Genomic DNA, 17,701 nt, shown 5'->3' with positions numbered 1-17,701 from the left:
GGGTCAAACTCTGGGCCAAGCTATCAGGCTGGAAAATTGATCCGCAACTTTTAAACCAACTAATTGCACTTCATTCTGACACATGGATCCAAATAAAACTAGGGACTGGCGACATCCTGTCGAGGAAAATAGCGACCACCAAGGGGCTGAAGCAGGGATGTTTCCTTGCCCCAACCCTGTTTAACCTCTTCCTGTCCGATCTATCAGCAGAGCTCGACAGCTGCGTCCACCATGCCCCAAACTTAGGAGGCCTATCATTTTCAAACTTATTGTATGCGGACGATTTGATACTGATCAGTCGAACTCCAATCGGCCTTCAACATCTTATAGATTGCACGAGCAGCTTTTCAGACAGAAACGGGCTAAGAATAAACTTGGAGAAGTCAAAAGTGATGATCCTGAATCAAAAGAAATCAGGGCAACCCCGCTGGGAACTACAGGGCAAACAGCTGTAGGTAGTCGACGAGTACAAATATCTGCGCATCATTTTTGATAAAAAGGGCTCCTTTGGACAACACAAAGCAACTATTAGAGCAAGAGGTACAGCACTGGCAGTAGCACTAAAAAGAATCAAGCAAAAAATATCAGGACCTAATCTATCGCCTCTCTTAAAAGTCCTTCGAGTGAAACTGCTTCCAACGATCTCCTACGGAAGTGAATGCATGAGAGGAAGAGACGAGTCAGTTCTGGATAAAGCAGTGTCGAAATCAATTTGATTAATTTTTAACCTCCCTCAATACACCTCACCAGCCAAGCTAAGGCTAGATTTTGGACTTCAAAAACAACAAGTAGCTCGAAAGGGGACCTACGTAAAATGCTGGTACAAAATTAAGGGAGCTGAGAACCGCTCTATGAATTCATACCTATGGAAAGAGCTAAATAACAATAAAAACAATCCAGCAGCGATTTACCTACAAACGGCACTAAATTATTTAGCCCTACAAGATCTCTGGGAAATTAATTGTCCGGTTCTGGGATAACAGAGAGTGCCACTAACCTGGAAGCCGGGTACAGCACGAACGATGCTAGCTTATCCCTACCCCTAAGAGGTATCCCCTGAGCGTATCGTATATATCACACGTCACAGGTGGCACCTCTACCGGGGAAAGGGAAAAAAGGGACAAAGGAAACAAAAACAGTATTGTCTCCAGCCGATGGAAATGAAAGAAGCTGGTGGGGATGACTCGTCTCTCCTGCTCTCTATGCTCATATACCCTGTGAAGGAGATACAATAAAAAGAATCAAAGTAGTGGTGAATGCACTTTCCCACCCCCTCACTATTCTGATGTACAGGAAAACTCACATGTATTGGAGCGAATCACGAGTGTAGCTAATAGGCAGTTCATACACAGAGAAACGAGGCAGAAATAACCAGCCGGTACAATCAGTCTAGAAGATAATCAGGAAATGATACTTATCAAGTTTGTCGTATCTTCTTCTAGTCCCGTTGCTTCTGGAGACATATGAAAAGAAAATACATTCTGGAAGCGCTCTCCATGATCTTTCTCTCACGTCTTATTTGCTGCGTAGAGATGAGTACCAGCGCATGGCAAACCCTCTAGAAGGAAATGAAGATTCCAAGCGCTGTCTAGAGCGCGTAATCCGGGAACAGACTCAAGTAACAAAAGGAAAATTCCAAGCGCCTTCAATAGCGCATAATCCAGGAACAACGCAGGGAAATGGCTCTAGAAACAAATGTAGATTCCAAGCGCTTCCTGCTTGGAAAACCCAGGAACTGATCCAGTCCCGAGGGGCTCAGGAAAAGCCTTGATGACTTCACCGAGGCTCTAGCGCCGATGTCGTGGCTTCCGTCGGTAATTCAACTTGTAATTATGGGAGTTAGAAAGAGAGTGACGGCTTCTCCGTTCTACGGTTAATAAGCGGGCAGCTGTCGTAGACGTGTGGTTCCACCGAGCCAGCTCGTTAGCTGTGGCGCGCTCGGGAACCTTGGTGCTGTCGATTCTCCCTCCCGCGTTGGTGTTCTTCGTTTACGCAGCTGCGTAACCCGGGCAAGACCCGCTCTTCTCGGGGAAGAGAAAGCGAGCTCGTGAACCAGCTCCCATTTAGGAGATTGAGATCAAGGCAGTCTTCGGCAGTGTTCTTTGGCGGTTCTCGTAACAGGTTTTCAAATCCTTTGGACGAAGGCGGGAACGGCTCGTAACCTCTGGAGACTCGATAAAAAACTTGAGTGACCAGCAAGGTGCAACCCGGGGGCAGGGCTTATATACCTTGTGTGCTTCTCCCGCTGCCTTATGGGAATCGTAGTGTCTCACCCCTCCGTTGTTCTCCACCTCTATTGTATTGCTCTCTGGCGCCCTCTCTGGCCCCCTCTCTGTTGGGTCATGACAGAACCCCCTCTCAATGTCCGCCGTCTCTGCGGACCTCCAGGTTTAAAGGGGTGTAGTGAATGAAATCGTCTTAATAAGTCTGGACAGTGCAGATTTCTTTTTGGGTCCCATGACCTATCTTCCGGCCCATACCACTTCCAATCTATAAGATATTATATACTGCCTCATTGTACTTTTGAATCTAGGATAGCATGTACCTCATATTCTTTGTCCCCTTCCACATCTATTGCTGGGGGCTTACTAGGGAGGCGTGTGTTGGGCCTGCAGGGCTTTAGAAGCGACACATGAAACACTGGGTGAATATGCCAGTTGACTGGCAGCGAGAGTTTCATGGCCACAGGGTTGATAATTTTGTTTATTTGATAGGGTCCTATGAATTTTGGTTGTAGCCTAGTGTTACCTTTGAGTTTTAGGTTTTTTGTACTCAACCAAACCTTATCCCCAACACAATATGCGGGCTCGGGGGAACGTTTTTTGTCTGCCTGCTTCTTATCTTTTGCTCTTGCTTCTTCTAGGTGCTTTTTGACGGTGTCTAAGACAGAGCGGATATGTGAATGGTGTTCTTGTATTGTAGGGAGTTTGGAAGTAATAGGATGCTCAAACGGCAGCATGTTCGGATTTAACCCATGGAGACAAAAAAAAGGAGAGCACCCCAATGAGGAATGGTCAGCATTGTTGTAAGCGAACTCAGCAGTCCACAGGAGTGTACTCCATTCATTGGTGTGCATTAGCGTGAAGCACCTGAGATACTGTTCTAAGGATTGGTTAAGTCTTTCAGTTTTGCCGTCTGTTTGTGGATGGTAGCTGGTGGATAACCTTGCATCAACCTTCATGATCTCACAAAGTTCTTTCCAGAATCTGGAGGTAAATTGGGTCCCTCGATCAGTGATAATGACGGCCGGTACTCCATGTAGCCGTATGACTTGCTGCAAAAAGATCAAAGCTACTTCCGAGGAGGTGGGTAATTTAAGGAGAGCAATAAAGTGGCCCATTTTGGTTAGATGGTCTATGATGACCAGAATAGTGTTGTTCCCTTGGCTAGACAGCATTTCTACTATAAAATCCATAGAAATGATGTGCCAGGGAGCAGGGGGTGTAGGAATCGGCCTTAAGAGTCCACTGGGACGTTGATGGATTGTCTTAGCCTGAGTACAGATGGCGCAAACAGACACATAAGTGGTGGTGTCCTGTCGGAGGTTTTCCCACCAGAAATATTGAGACAGAGTTTGTTCGGTTTTCCGATTCCCTAAATGACCAGCCAAGGGGGAGTCATGAATCCAATGCAATGCCTGTTGTTGCAAAGGTCCGCTAGGCAGGTAGAGTTTGTTGGCATGGAACAACAGTCCTCCTTCCAGCTTTCTCTGCTGCGGTTCTTCCTGAATCCAGGAGCTTGTTTCTATGTTGTTTGTTTGTTGTTTCACTTCGGAAAGGAAGAGTTGAGACGATTCCGATGCCATCGTTTTTGTAGGAAAGGTCGCGTTTTTCAAGATGATGGGGGGTTCTTCTTCCTTCTCGGAGTCTGAGGGGCGCGATAATACAGGTCGGGATAGAGCATCTGCCTTTCCGTTTTGCGGTCCTGGACGGTATTTAATGATAAAATCGTAATCCGCAAAGAACAGAGACCATCGCAACTGTCGAGGCGTTGGAGCTCGAGCGATCTTTAAGAACAAAAGGTTTCGATGGTCAGTGTAGATCTCCACAGTGTGTCTCGCCCCGAGTAGATGATGCCTCCACTCCTAACAAGCTCGCTTAATGGCCAGCAATTCTTTGTCCGTAGTACTATAGTTGATCTCACAGTTGGTTAGTTTCTTCGAGAAGAAGGCAACAGGGTGGAGCTGCCCTGTGTCTGGGTGTCGCTGCGATAAAATTCCTCCCAGTGCATAATAGGAAGCGTCTGTTTCCAGCAAGAATGGCAGGGAAGCATCCGGGTGCCTTAGAATTGGAGCCCTGGTGAAGCGCTCCTTGAGGGCGCAAAAGGCGTCCTCGGATTCCGCTGACCATTTAAATGTTGCTCCTTTCTTTAAGAGATAGGTTAATGGTTGGATTAGAGTGGAGAAGTTCTTTATAAATCTTCTATAAAAGTTGGCAAAGCCTAAGAAACTCTGCAAGGCCTTAATGCTTGTAGGTGTTTTCCACTCTTGGATGGCCTGTGTTTTCTTGGTGTCCATGCACACCCCTTCAGGGCCAATGACATATCCGAGGAATTCCACTTCGTTCGTGTGAAAAAGGCATTTTTCAAGTTTGGCATAGAGGGAGTATCTCTGTAGCCGATCCAATACTGCCGCCACATGATGAATGTGTTCTCCCAAGGATGAGGAGTACACCAGGATGTCATCGATGTATACGATGCAGGAGACGTCCAGTAGGCCCTGTAATACCTCATCCATGAAGTATTGGAAGGCGGTGGGGGCATTACAAAGGCCGAAAGGCATTACTTGGTATTCATATAAGCCAAACTTGGTTCTAAAAGCCGTCTTCCATTCATCCCCCCGCCGCACTCTAACCAGGTGATAAGCTCCACAGAGATCCAATTTTGTGAAGACCTTGGCTCCCTTCAGCTGATCTAGTAGTACTGGTATGAGAGGGAGGGGATACCGATTCTTTTTGGTAATACGGTTCAACGCTCTGTAGTCAATGCACGCCCTCAAGCCTCCCTCACGTTTCGGTATGAAAAATAGAGGAGAAGACGCAGTAGAAGATGAATGCCGAATAAAACCATTGGCTAAGAGAGAGCTGAGGTATTGCTGTAAGTAGGTCGTCTCTGCTTCGGTAAGGGCATAGATGCGGCTGCAGGGAATACTGGCTCCGGGTTCTAAGTCTATAACGCAATCATATGCCCTATGAGGAGGTAGTTTATTTGCTTCTTGCTCATTAAATACATCACTATATCTCTGATATTCCAGGGGCAACGTGGAAGTACAGCCAACTGTTGTGAGACCACCTCCTCTAGCCAGGAATCCAGCCGAACTTTCTGTTTTGGCACGTCCAGCCGTCCGTTCAAGAGTACAATGTTCGGAACAATAAGGGGAATTTAAAGTAACTGTTCTGGCGGCCCACTGTATATGGAGGGTCAGCCAGGGCATTCCCAAAATCAAGGTGAATTGAGGGGCGTCTATGAGATCAAACTGGATGGATTCACAGTGTTTATCCCCCACCATCATCTGTAATAGTTGCCTGTGATATTCCACGGGTCCTGACGTGAAGTCTGTGCCATCTACGGCCTTCACCATCTCAGGAACTTCCTTCTTGACACACGGTATGCCTACTTCCTTGGCATATGTACGATCCATGAAGTTGCCGGTTGTGCCGGAGTCCAGCAAGGCGTGAACTGACACTATCCCAATGTAAAATACGGTTAATTTAACGCAATACGTTCATATATGCTACCGCACTTTGTAGGGTATTGATGATGGCTGGACAGACCTCTTCTTCCTGAAGCCGCAAACAAGTGGTCTGTTCCTTGCTTGGGCGTTCTAGTTTTCCGACGCCTCTGACAAAAATTCAGTGGCGTTCACCTTCTGAGTTTCTTTCGTATCTCGGTAGGGGGCCTTGGTCCTAGCCTTGCATTCTTTTATGAAGTGCCCGGATTTCCTGCAATACATGCACAATCGTTGTTTTCTTCTTCTTTCTCTTTCTTCGGGATTCAAGGGGCCTCGGATTCCACTGATTTGCATAGGTTCGACCCCTTCTACCACAGGCGATGGAACTGTACTGACAGGGCGTGCCCGCGGTGTTGCATAGCGAGTTTCCATCCATGTTCTGTCCCCTCGTCTTTCTTGTAGACGGTGATCCAGTTGGACAGTGAGGTCGATGAGTTCATCACAAGAGGTTGGGAGATGCACAACCTATGCCAGAACGTCCTTCAACTCACTCCTTAATCCTTGGTAGTATAATGAAGTACGTTTTTCTATGGGCAAACCTGTTTCTGACACCAGTCTGTTAAATGTGGTAATGTATGTTAGTAGTTCTTGGTTACCTTGTTTCAAGGTGATGAGCTCCCGATCTAAAGAGAGCAAATGATCTTTCCTGTCGAATAACTTCTGCATTTCCTCGCAGAAGGTATCGAAATTACGCAAGGCCGGGTCATTTCTTTCGATGAGGGGAAACGACCAGCTTGCCGCATTCCCCCCCAGATAGGACATCACGAATGCAGTTTTGGTTTGGTCATCGGGAAACACAGCTGGTTTGCACATGAAATGCAATTTGCACTGCCCTAGGAAGATACCAAACTTCTTTCGATCCCCAAAAAACCTCTCAGGTGGGGCTAAAGGCAAGTTTGCTGGTTGAAGAACTTGTATCGTAGATGGCCCTATACCTCCTCCGCCCCCCTGGGTAGCCTGTCCTGTACTCGTACTACTAGTGTTTGGAGGGGGTAGTGTCCATTGTCGAATATATTGCGCGCCTCTCTGCTCGCTGGTACTAGGGCGAGATAGTCCCGCTACCTCACGCCTCATAGTGCTCATTGCATTACGTAACTCTAGATTGTCTCCCCTGACTGCTTCTACTTCCATGCGTAATGCTGTCAGGGTTTCTAACACCGAGGTCAGAACGGTGTGTGTATCCATCGTTCAGGCTGTATATAACCGTGGGCTTGTCACTCTGTCAGGTTCTGGGATAACAGAGAGTGCCACTAACCTGGAAGCCGGGTACAGCAGGAACGATGCTAGCTTATCCCTACCCCTAAGAGGTATCCCCTGAGCGTATTGTATATATCACACGTCACAGGTGGCACCTCTACCGAGGAAAGGGAAAAAAGGGACAAAGGAAACAAAAACAGTATTGTCTCCAGCCGATGGAAATGAAAGAAGCTGGTGGGGATGACTCGTCTCTCCTGCTCTCTACGCTCATATACCCTGTAAAGGAGATACAATAAAAAGAATCAAAATAGTAGTGAATGCACTTTCCCACCCCCTCACTATTCTGATGTACAGGAAAACTCACATGTATTGGAGCGAATCACGAGTGTAGCTAATATACACAGAGAAACGAGGCAGAAATAACCAGCCGGTACAATCAGTCTACAAGATAATCAGGAAATGATACTTATCAAGTTTGTCGTATCTTCTTCTAGTCCCGTTGGTTCTGGAGACATATGAAAAGAAAATACATTCTGGAAGCGCTCTCCATGATCTTTCTCTCACGTCTTATTTGCTGCGTAGAGATGAGTACCAGCGCATGGCAAAACCCCAAGAAGGAAATGAAGATTCCCAGCGCTGTCTATAGCGCGTAATCCGGGAACAGACTCAAGTAACAAAAGGAAAATTCCAAGCGCCTTCAATAGCGCATAATCCAGGAACAAGGCAGGGAAATGGCTCTAGAAACAAATGTAGATTCCAAGCACTTCCTGCTTGGAAAACCCAGGAACTGATCCAGTCCCGAGGGGCTCAGGAAAAGCCTTGATGACTTCACCGAGGCTCTAGCGCCGATGTTGTGGCTTCCGTCGGTAATTCAACTTGTAATTCTGGGAGTTAGAAAGAGAGTGACGGCTTCTCCGTTCTACGGTTAATAAGCGGGCAGCTGTCGTAGATGTGTGGTTCCACCGAGCCAGCTCGTTAGCTGTGGCGCGCTCGGGAACCTTGGTGCTGTCGATTCTCCCTTCCGCGTTGGTGTTCTTCGTTTACGCAGCTGCGTAACTCGGGCAAGACCCGCTCTTCTCGGGGAAGAGAAAGCGAGCTCGCGAACCAGCTCCCATTTAGGAGATTGAGATCAAGGCAGTCTTCGGCAGTGTTCTTTGGCGGTTCTCATAACAGGTTTTCAAATCCTTTGGACGAAGGCGGGAACGGCTCGTAACCTCTGGAGACTCGATAAAAAACTCGAGTGACAAGCAAGGTGCAACCCGGGGGCAGGGCTTATATACCTCGTGTGCTTCTTCTTCTTATTATTATTATTATTATTATTATTATTAAAATTTTATAGAGCGCGTAGTCACCCGGAGGTATCCCAGCGCTAAAAAAAATCCCTACACCAGTGGGGGGGGAAAAAGGGGGTACAGCAATTTTAGACAGAAGCAATTTTAAACAGAGCAAAAAAGAAGTGGTTAAAAGCTGTTTTAAGGAAACAAGTGGGTTTTGAGTCGTTTCCTGAATCGTAAATAGTTTGATTCTTTCCTCAGGTCTCGAGGAAGGGCGTTCCATAGGCGCGCTGTGTGGATCGAGAAACGTCTTCCACCCGTGCGGGCTTTTTTGAATCTGGGCACGGTGATGAGGGACTCCCTGTCCGATCGGAGAGATCTAGGGGCTTTATAGGGTTGTATGAATTTCCTCAGAATGGGGGGGCCCTGATTCTGCACTAGCCTATGAGCCAGGCTTAAGGCTTTGAATGTTATTCGTTCTCTCACTGGAAGCCAGTGAAGGAGCTTCAGAGCAGGTTTGGCTGAAGCTCTGGCAGGAGTATGTGTGAGGATCCGGGCGGCAGCATTTTGAATTTTCTTCAGTTTATTTAAGGTTGCTTCGGGTGCGCCCAGGTATATAGCATTGCTATAGTCAAGCCTGGACAGAATAAGGCCTTGGATGAGAAGTCTTTGCGATGTGGGTGGAAGGAGGGGCAGAATCTTTCTCATCGCTTTGAGTAGGCCGAAGCAGGTGCCTGCTACTCTTTTGGCCTGCGTAGTAAAAGAGAGATCTGTTTCAATCCATACTCCCAGGCTTTTTACTTCCTGTTTGGGAGCAGGGGGGGGGGCCCAGACAGGGTGGCCAGGTGTTCAGAGGGAAGGTGCATCCTTTCTGACCCAGAAGGAGAATGTCAGTTTTAGAACCATTCAGCTTTAAGGCTGAGTTATTCATCCACCCTTGGATCTGTGTTAAGCAGTTGAATAGATCCGCTGGCTGTTGACTAGGGTGGGAGAGGGAGACAACTAGCTGTGTGTCATCCGCATAGCTGACAATGCTCACTCCGAACGGGATGACGACCTCCTCCAATGGGGACATATAGATGTTAAACAATGTGGGGCTCAGGGAGGAGCCCTGAGGCACCCCACATTGGAGGGGAGTATCGGAGGAGCGGGTGTTATTTTCCCAGATCTGGAAGGAACGTTGGGCCAGAAAGGAGGAAAGCCAGGATAGAGCGGTGCCTTCTACTCCTACCTTCTTAAGCCGTTTAACCAGGAGTTGGTGGTTGACGGTGTCGAAGGCCGCGCTCAGGTCGAGGAGGATCACTGCCACTGATCCTCCCTCGTCTAAGAGTGCTCTGGCCTCCTCCACTGCAGCCAGGAGGGCGATGTCAGTGCCTTGTCCTGGGCGAAAACCTGTCTGCGAGTTTTTTAGCAGATTATTAGATTCAAGAAACTGGGAGAGTTTCTTATTCACCAGTTTCTCTGCAACCTTGCTGGTCCCGGGGAGGAGGGATATAGGTCGGTAGTTGGCCAGTTCAGCTGCGTCTAAGGAGGGTTTTTTTAGCAGCGCCTTAACGACTGCCGCTTTCCAACTAGGGGGGACGACTCCCTGTTGAAAAGAAGCGTTGATCAGCTGGGTGAGGGGGGGATGATAATGGGAGCGACTTCTTTAAGGGTTCGTAGCGGGGCGGGGTCCCTAGGGGATCCGCTTTTGATGGATGTAAGCGTAGTCTCTACCTCTTCGTTGGTTATTTGTCCCCAGGAAGTTAGACGAGAGGTGATCAGAGTATCGGGGGGGTCGTCCGTTTTGCTCGAATTAGTCGGAGGGATGGAGTCCAGGATTTTTTGGATTTTTCCTTGGAAAAAGCTGGCTAGCTGATTACATTTTTCCTGATCTGCCTTTGGATCTGGGGGGTTTCTAGGGGCTGTGTCGGGAACCTTAAGGAGTTCTTTGAGGATGGTATATGTTTCTTTACTTGAACAGGCCGCTTTTTCGATTCGTTCCTGAAAGAATCGACTCTTTGTTTTGTCGATCATAGATTTGTAAGCTGATAAGGAGGTGGAGTAGGCGTCCTTATTAGCGTTGGATTTCTTCTTCCTCCATGACCGTTCAGCTCTCTTGCAGTTCTGTCGCAGCAGCTTGAGCTCTGGGGTATACCATGGGGCTGAGGGTATACGTTTATTGTGTCTGAGGATGGAAGTTTTGGGGATAAGGGTGTCGAGGGAGGAGGTGATCCAGGAGCAAAACTGTTCATCGGCCGTTATGGCGTCGGAGGAGAGCACTGGGGTGGTGTTAGAGAGGATGTCCGACCATTCCGATGGGATGAGTTTGTGCCATCGTCTGTCACTGACTTTGATTTTCCCGGGCTGGGTGGTCACGATAGGGGCCTCCCATGAAATGGGGACTAAGAGATGATCAGTCCATGGAAGTGGCAAAGGTGGACTGGTGGTGATATTGGCATTGGTAAGGACGGGATCTAACAAGTGTCCCTTGTCGTGGGTGGGCTCCTTGTTGACTAACCTGATATTAAATGACAGAAGGTCCGGTAGTAGGTCCGAGGCAGACCGGTCAGTGGGATCTGTAAAGTGAAGGTTCAGGTCGCCCACGATGAGGAAGTTGGAAACGGAAGCGGCTAGTTGAGAAGCCGTTTCGGTGACTGCATTGAGAAATTTCCCAAGAGTACCTGGAGGCCGATAGATCAGGAGTCCCGAAAGGGAGTGCGTCGGGGAAGGCTGAAGGGAAAAGTGGCAGCTTTCAGAATTATCAATTTGGGCGTCACTCGTTCTGCATGTGAGATGTTCCCGGTAGATTATGGCCAGCCCACCTCCTCTACCTCTTGGTCTATGGAGGGTTTGGATGAGGTAGCCTGGGGGAAGGGCGGATACAGCGTCCGCGTCGGAGCTGTCAGAAAGCCAAGTTTCTGTAAGAAATAGTGCATCCAAGCCTTGGTCTTGGATCATCTCGTTGATTTCGAGTGCGTGCTTGGGGAGGGAACGACAGTTGAGAAGACCTAGCTGTAATCTAGGATTGGCTGTGGGCTGGATGGTTGGATAACAGCGCGTACAGCTTGTGAAGGGTTTATCTGTGTCGTGAATATAACGGCAGCCTAGGTTTTTTTCGGGTCGGAGATTCAGAAGCGTGTCTGCTGTATACATCAGGCGACTGAGGGGTAGATCTGGCAGAGTCTCTGGGCCTGGGTCCGTCCGGGCCCGGACGGGCACAGACGGGCTTGCCTTTGGCGCGCCTTCGGCGCGCAAACGGCGCTCCCGCTGCGCTCGTCCGCTGCGCGTCCTGTGTATGCACATTTCTAGGGCAAGAGGGGGGCCTCAAGTGGGCGTGGTCGGCGAGCACGCCTGATCTAATGGCGGCCGCTCGAGTCTCGAGAATAGCGCGACAGCGTTTACTCAGCTGTGTGCTACGAGAGGGTTTTGCTGTCTTGTCAGCTAAGGTTTTTAAAGACACAGTGCTGGTAAAAACAGTGACACCACACAGTGAATACAATGGTTAAAAGCAATTTTGATTTTTTTGTCAATGACTGCAAAGTACCACCAGCTCCCGGCTTCCGCCTCAGGACTGGGTCAGGGAATTCTTCGTTGCGCTGTTGATCAGCGTTTAAGTGGGCGGTCCGGGGGGCGTGGCCTCAAGTGGGCGTGGTCGGCGAGCACGCCTGATCTAATGGCGGCCGCTCGAGTCTCGAGAATAGCGCGACAGCGTTTGCTCAGCTGTGTGCTATGAGAGGGTTTTGCTGTCTTGTCAGCTAAGGTTTTTAAAGACACAGTGCTGGTAAAAACAGTGACACCACACAGTGAATACAATGGTTAAAAGCAATTTTGATTTTTTGTCAATGACTGCAAAGTACCTCCAGCTCCCGGCTTCCGCCTCAGGACTGGGTCAGGGAATTCTTCGTTGCGCTGTTGATCAGCGTTTAAGTAGGCGGTCCGGGGGGCGTGGCCTCAAGTGGGCGTGGTCGGCGAGCACGCCTGATCTAATGGCGGCCGCTCGAGTCTCGAGAATAGCGCGACAGCGTTTGCTCAGCTGTGTGCTACGAGAGGGTTTCGCTGTCTTGTCAGCTAAGGTTTTTAAAGACACAGTGCTGGTAAAAACAGTGACACCACACAGTGAATACAATGGTTAAAAGCAATTTTGATTTTTTTGTCAATGACTGCAAAGTACCTCCAGCTCCCGGCTTCCGCCTCAGGACTGGGTCAGGGAATTCTTCGTTGCGCTGTTGATCAGCGTTTAAGTAGGCGGTCCGGGGGGCGTGGCCTCAAGTGGGCGTGGTCGGCGAGCACGCCTGATCTAATGGCGGCCGCTCGAGTCTCGAGAATAGCGCGACAGCGTTTGCTCAGCTGTGTGCTACGAGAGGGTTTTGCTGTCTTGTCAGCTAAGGTTTTTAAAGACACAGTGCTGATAAAAACAGTGACACCACACAGTGAATACAATGGTTAAAAGCAATTTTGATTTTTTGTCAATGACTGCAAAGTACCTCCAGCTCCCGGCTTCCGCCTCAGGACTGGGTCAGGGAATTCTTCGTTGCGCTGTTGATCAGCGTTTAAGTAGGCGGTCCGGGGGGCGTGGCCTCAAGTGGGCGTGGTCGGCGAGCACGCCTGATCTAATGGCGGCCGCTCGAGTCTCGAGAATAGCGCGACAGCGTTTACTCAGCTGTGTGCTACGAGAGGGTTTTGCTGTCTTGTCAGCTAAGGTTTTTAAAGACACAGTGCTGGTAAAAACAGTGACACCACACAGTGAATACAATGGTTAAAAGCAATTTTGATTTTTTTGTCAATGACTGCAAAGTACCTCCAGCTCCCGGCTTCCGCCTCAGGACTGGGTCAGGGAATTCTTCGTTGCGCTGTTGATCAGCGTTTAAGTAGGCGGTCCGGGGGGCGTGGCCTCAAGTGGGCGTGGTCGGCGAGCACGCCTGATCTAATGGCGGCCGCTCGAGTCTCGAGAATAGCGCGACAGCGTTTGCTCAGCTGTGTGCTACGAGAGGGTTTTGCTGTCTTGTCAGCTAAGGTTTTTAAAGACACAGTGCTGGTAAAAACAGTGACACCACACAGTGAATACAATGGTTAAAAGCAATTTTGATTTTTTGTCAATGACTGCAAAGTACCTCCAACTCCCGGCTTCCGCCTCAGGACTGGGTCAGGGGTCCCGCTGCCTTATGGGAATCGTAGTGTCTAAGCCCTCCGTTGTTCTCCACCTCTATCGTATTGCTTTCTGGCGCCCTCTCTGGCCCCCTCTCTGTTGGGTCATGACATTAATGGCCCACAAAAAACTTTCAAACAAATAGTAAACAAAACAGTAAAGCTACTGTCTTTGGAAGAAGACAAATCTACCCTATCAAAAAGAGCACATGGATGGTTTGGTATTCAAAGTTATACAAGGGCCGCACCGCAAACCTACTTGGGAACAGGATTTTCAAAGATTGCAAAGGAAACATTCCTGAAACTGAGGTTGGGAGTTCTACCGGTTAACCAACATCTACCCCCTTGGCAAAGGCTAGATACAATTACAAACTGTAAAAACTGCGGCGAACCCAAAGACAACATCCTCCATCTGTTGTGCAGCTGCAGAGGCTTAGACAATGAACGCAGCCTGGAATGAGCCTCCCCGGGCCTTGATGGACCTCTGTCCACAGTGCCCAGACCATCTGCTGGCATGCAGGATGGGGGGCTCCCATACCCCAGGGTCCGCCGGACAGAGCTCAAGCCCTGGGCCCGGTCCCAGCTTCCAAACCCTAGCCAGGCCGGTGAGAACCTCCCTGGGCCCTGATGGACCCTGTCCCCAGCGCCCAGACCCTTGGCTGGCCTGCAGGACCAGGGGGCTTCCGCACCCCAGGGCTAGCCGGCCAGAGCTCAGGCACCAGGCCCGGTGCCTGCTACCGAACTCTGTCATGCCTGGGAGAGCCTCCCTGGGCCCCGGTGGACCCCCCCGGGTCGGCACGGGACATCCGCATGTCGCTCTAATCCCAGACCGGGCCCAGGCTTCCCCTGCTCAGGGCTTTTCAAAGCTCCCCAAGGGCTCCAGCTCCAGCTCGGCCCCCCTTTCATGCAGGACTGGCCTCCTGTTGCTCCCCGCCCTGAGACAGCGGGGAGCTAGGCAGTCCTCCCTGCTCTGCAGCTGCCCTGCCCTGGCTTCTGATTGTCACCCCCACACCTGGACCCTTGGGCGTCAGGGTGCTGACTCAGGCAGGTGTGCCTTTCACCTTCCTGGCGCCGGGAGCAGGAACCAAGGAGGGTTAAGCCCAGGCCATGTCTTCTCCCCGCTGGCCTGTCCGGGGAGCCCATTTTCCTCGACCATACGTGGGGGCTTACAGAACCCTGGGGAAGGACAAAAATTGGAGTCAGCTCGGCTGGCCAGCAGGCCGGCCATCTGGTCACCCCGACCGCAGGGCCATCTGGTCACCCGGCCCGCAGAGTCATTTGGTCCTCCAGCCCGCAGGGCCATCTGGTTGCCCAGACCGCAAGGCCATCTAGTCACGTAGCTAGGTGACCAGATGGCCCAGGATGACCCAGCATCTAGATGGCCTGAGACAGCTGGACCCAGTTGCTCTTGCAGTCCGACGACTGTGAGGAGGGTGGCCTGGTGCTCTGAAGCCGCTGCTCGGGAGGCTCCTTCCTCAGGGCTGCTTGCCTCCCTGCTTGACATGCATGGGAGCAGTGGGAAGGGGGGGCCCGTCTGGCCCAGGCCATCTGGTCACCCTGCTGACCGCAAGGAATGGTGGCCCCCATCCCCTCACCCCTGTGTGGCAGGAATGGGAGGGGGAGGCCCCCATTCTGGAGAGCACGTGGTGGAGATGGCCTCTCGAAGGCTCGCGTCACCCCCTCCGCATCCCTCACGCCAGCCCGAAAGTAGAGGCACCCACCCCCGGCTATGGTGGAGGAGGGCATCCGCGGGTGCCCATGCATGGAAAGACAAAATCTTGGCTCAGAGGATGACTTTCAATAGATCGCAGCGAGGTAGCTGCTCTGCTACTTACGAAATCCTGACCCAGAATCAGGTTGTCTAGGAATGATTTAGCACCGGGTGCCCCACGAACATGCAATGCACTAAGGGCGATGGAGGTGGCTCCCTTTCATCTGCGTTCCGGTCCCCAAGCGAGCAGCTCTACACACCGCCCCCTGATAGAGGTCCGCTATCCCAGGCCAACCGAGGCTCCACGGCACTGCGGTATTGTTACAGTTTAGGGGGATTCTGACTTAGAGGTGTTCAGTCATAATCCCACAGACGGTAGCTTCGCCCCATTGGCTCCTCAGCCAAGCACATACACCAAATGTCTGAACCTGCAGTTCCTCTCGTACTGAGCAGGATTACTATTGCAACAACACATCATCAGTAGTAGGGTAAAACTAACCTGCCTCACGACCGCCTAAACCCAGCTCACGTTTCCTATTAGTGTGTGAACAATCCAACGCTTGGTGAATTCTGCTTCACAATGATCGGAAGAACCGACATCAAAGGATCAAAAAGTGACATCGCTATGAACGCTTGACCGTCACAAGCCAGTTATCCTTTTTGTAACTTTTCTGATACCTCCTGCTTGAAACCCAAAAATTCAGAAGGATCGTGAGACTCCACTTTCACGGTCTGTATTCACACTAAAAATTGAGATCAAGCGAGCTTTTGCCCTTTTGCGGGAGGTTTCTGTCCTCCCTGAGCTCACCTTAGGACACCTGCATTACCATTTTCACAGGTGTCAAACTCCCCGACAGCCACTATAACCAGAGCGGGTCGCGCCCTGCGGGCACTGGGCGCTTGGAGCCAGAAGCGACAGCCCCATGGGGCTCGCCCCCATGCCTCATCAGGTAAGTAAAAAATTGATGAGTAGTGGTATTTCACCGGTGACCCGAGGTCCTCCCACTTATCCTATACCTCTCATGTCTCTTCACAGTGTCAGACTAGAGTCACCCTTCTTTCCCAGCTGATTCTGCGAAGCCTGTTCCCATGGCTGTGGTTTCGCTAAATAGTAGGTAGGGACAGTTGGAATCTCGTTCATCCATTCATGCGTGTCACTAATTAGATGATGAGGCATTTGGCTATTTCTGTGCCACCACGTGATGGCTCATTCTGGGTTATTATGCTGCCCATCAGCGTCAAATCGTTTTTGCTTCTGACAAAACAACAATCGTTCACTCTGAAGTCCAGCCACACTTAAAGCTGTCCTCACTGGAACTGGGGTCACATATAGGCCAGAGATAGTACACCCTCCAGTACTATTCCAACAATTTTAAATTGTCTACGAACAGTCCTGATGAATGATTAGCAGGACATCAATAATCAAAGTGCAGTATGTAGCGATTATGTGTATGTAATTATTTGAGACCTATTCTTCATTCAAGACATTTCAATAATAATGATCTACATATTTGTATGTAAATTGTTATAAGCACACATCCATAAAAACTACACATCTATAAATTGCACATCTAACTAGAAAATGCACATCTATAAAGATTGTGGAAAATTCACATCTATAAAATTCACATCTATACTAATTCTTATGTCAACTATTGTGAGAAGTTGGCCTGGCATATTCTGTCCACTAGTTATAGGGGACACCTTGCACCAGTCCAATTCGACTCTTAAGGTGATAGGTTAAAAGACAACCTTTAAAGAAAGCTATCCTAGTGGTAGCTGTGGAGAGCAGCCTTCAGACTAAGTCTTGAAGGAGTGTTAAGCTTATTGTTTTACCATGGATAACCTCTTGAATGACCAAATGAAAGAGTAGTCCACACAGGTATATATTCAAAATATATGTATTTATTCTAAGAACAAATCCCACTAGTCTCTTGTGAGGCTGGAGGTAATGATACAATTCAAAAAAGCATTTATAACAACAAGAAATAGCACTGGAATCACAGGGCCCCAGGGGGGACCAAACCATATATTAAAAAAGTGGTATAAGAACCACGACAGTGCCTAGGGCACTTAGGATCGCTGTCCCCTTACAAAACCACCCAAGGTAGTGAGGAAGCATGTGCAGATCAGAGCTTCCGAATCCCCTCTACTTCCACGGACGGAGTGATCTCACAGTCACACACGCATCCACACATCACGCGCTGGTGGGGCCCATTACACCAACATTCATCCTACCACTCTTATCCGTGCCATGTATAAGAGGAAACACACCTTTTAATACCTATCCAATCTGCCTGTACTTTGAGGTCAATGGCATCTACTTAGTTGCTTTTAAATCTAGCGAAACATTTCAAAGAATACACAAATAAATTCAATAAACATGACCAGAAATAATCACCCGACACAGAGATTCAAACAGAATTATTTGTTTATCTAAAATTGTGAGAAAAGCCAATTAAATGCAAATTCATTTCTCTCATATTTACCTATTCTGTCTAAATGTCAGATCCTAAGTCAGAACCGGTCCTCTGTAGAAGAATTAGAGTTTCTTGCCGTCATGTAGAGTCACCGTCCTCTCCGTCAGCATAGGGACCTCGGATCATCAGTTCAGGAAGAAGTGGCGCTAGACCTCTCTAGCCTACTAATATTTATACCAAAATT

General features: G+C 49.4%; 1 pseudogene; it reads right to left on the bottom strand.

The window, feature by feature from the left end:
- Positions 1–15,099: 15,099 nt before the first annotated feature.
- LOC146821153 (28S ribosomal RNA) lies at positions 15,100–16,112 on the bottom strand (annotated as a pseudogene).
- Between the last annotated feature and the right edge of the window lie 1,589 nt (positions 16,113–17,701).

Source organism: Triturus cristatus, chromosome 6 (assembly GCF_964204655.1).
Source record: "Triturus cristatus chromosome 6, aTriCri1.1, whole genome shotgun sequence".
In the NCBI taxonomy this organism is placed as follows: domain Eukaryota; kingdom Metazoa; phylum Chordata; class Amphibia; order Caudata; family Salamandridae; genus Triturus; species Triturus cristatus.
The sequence above is the reverse complement of the archived record's forward strand: the minus strand, read 5'-3'. Positions and strand labels throughout refer to the sequence as shown.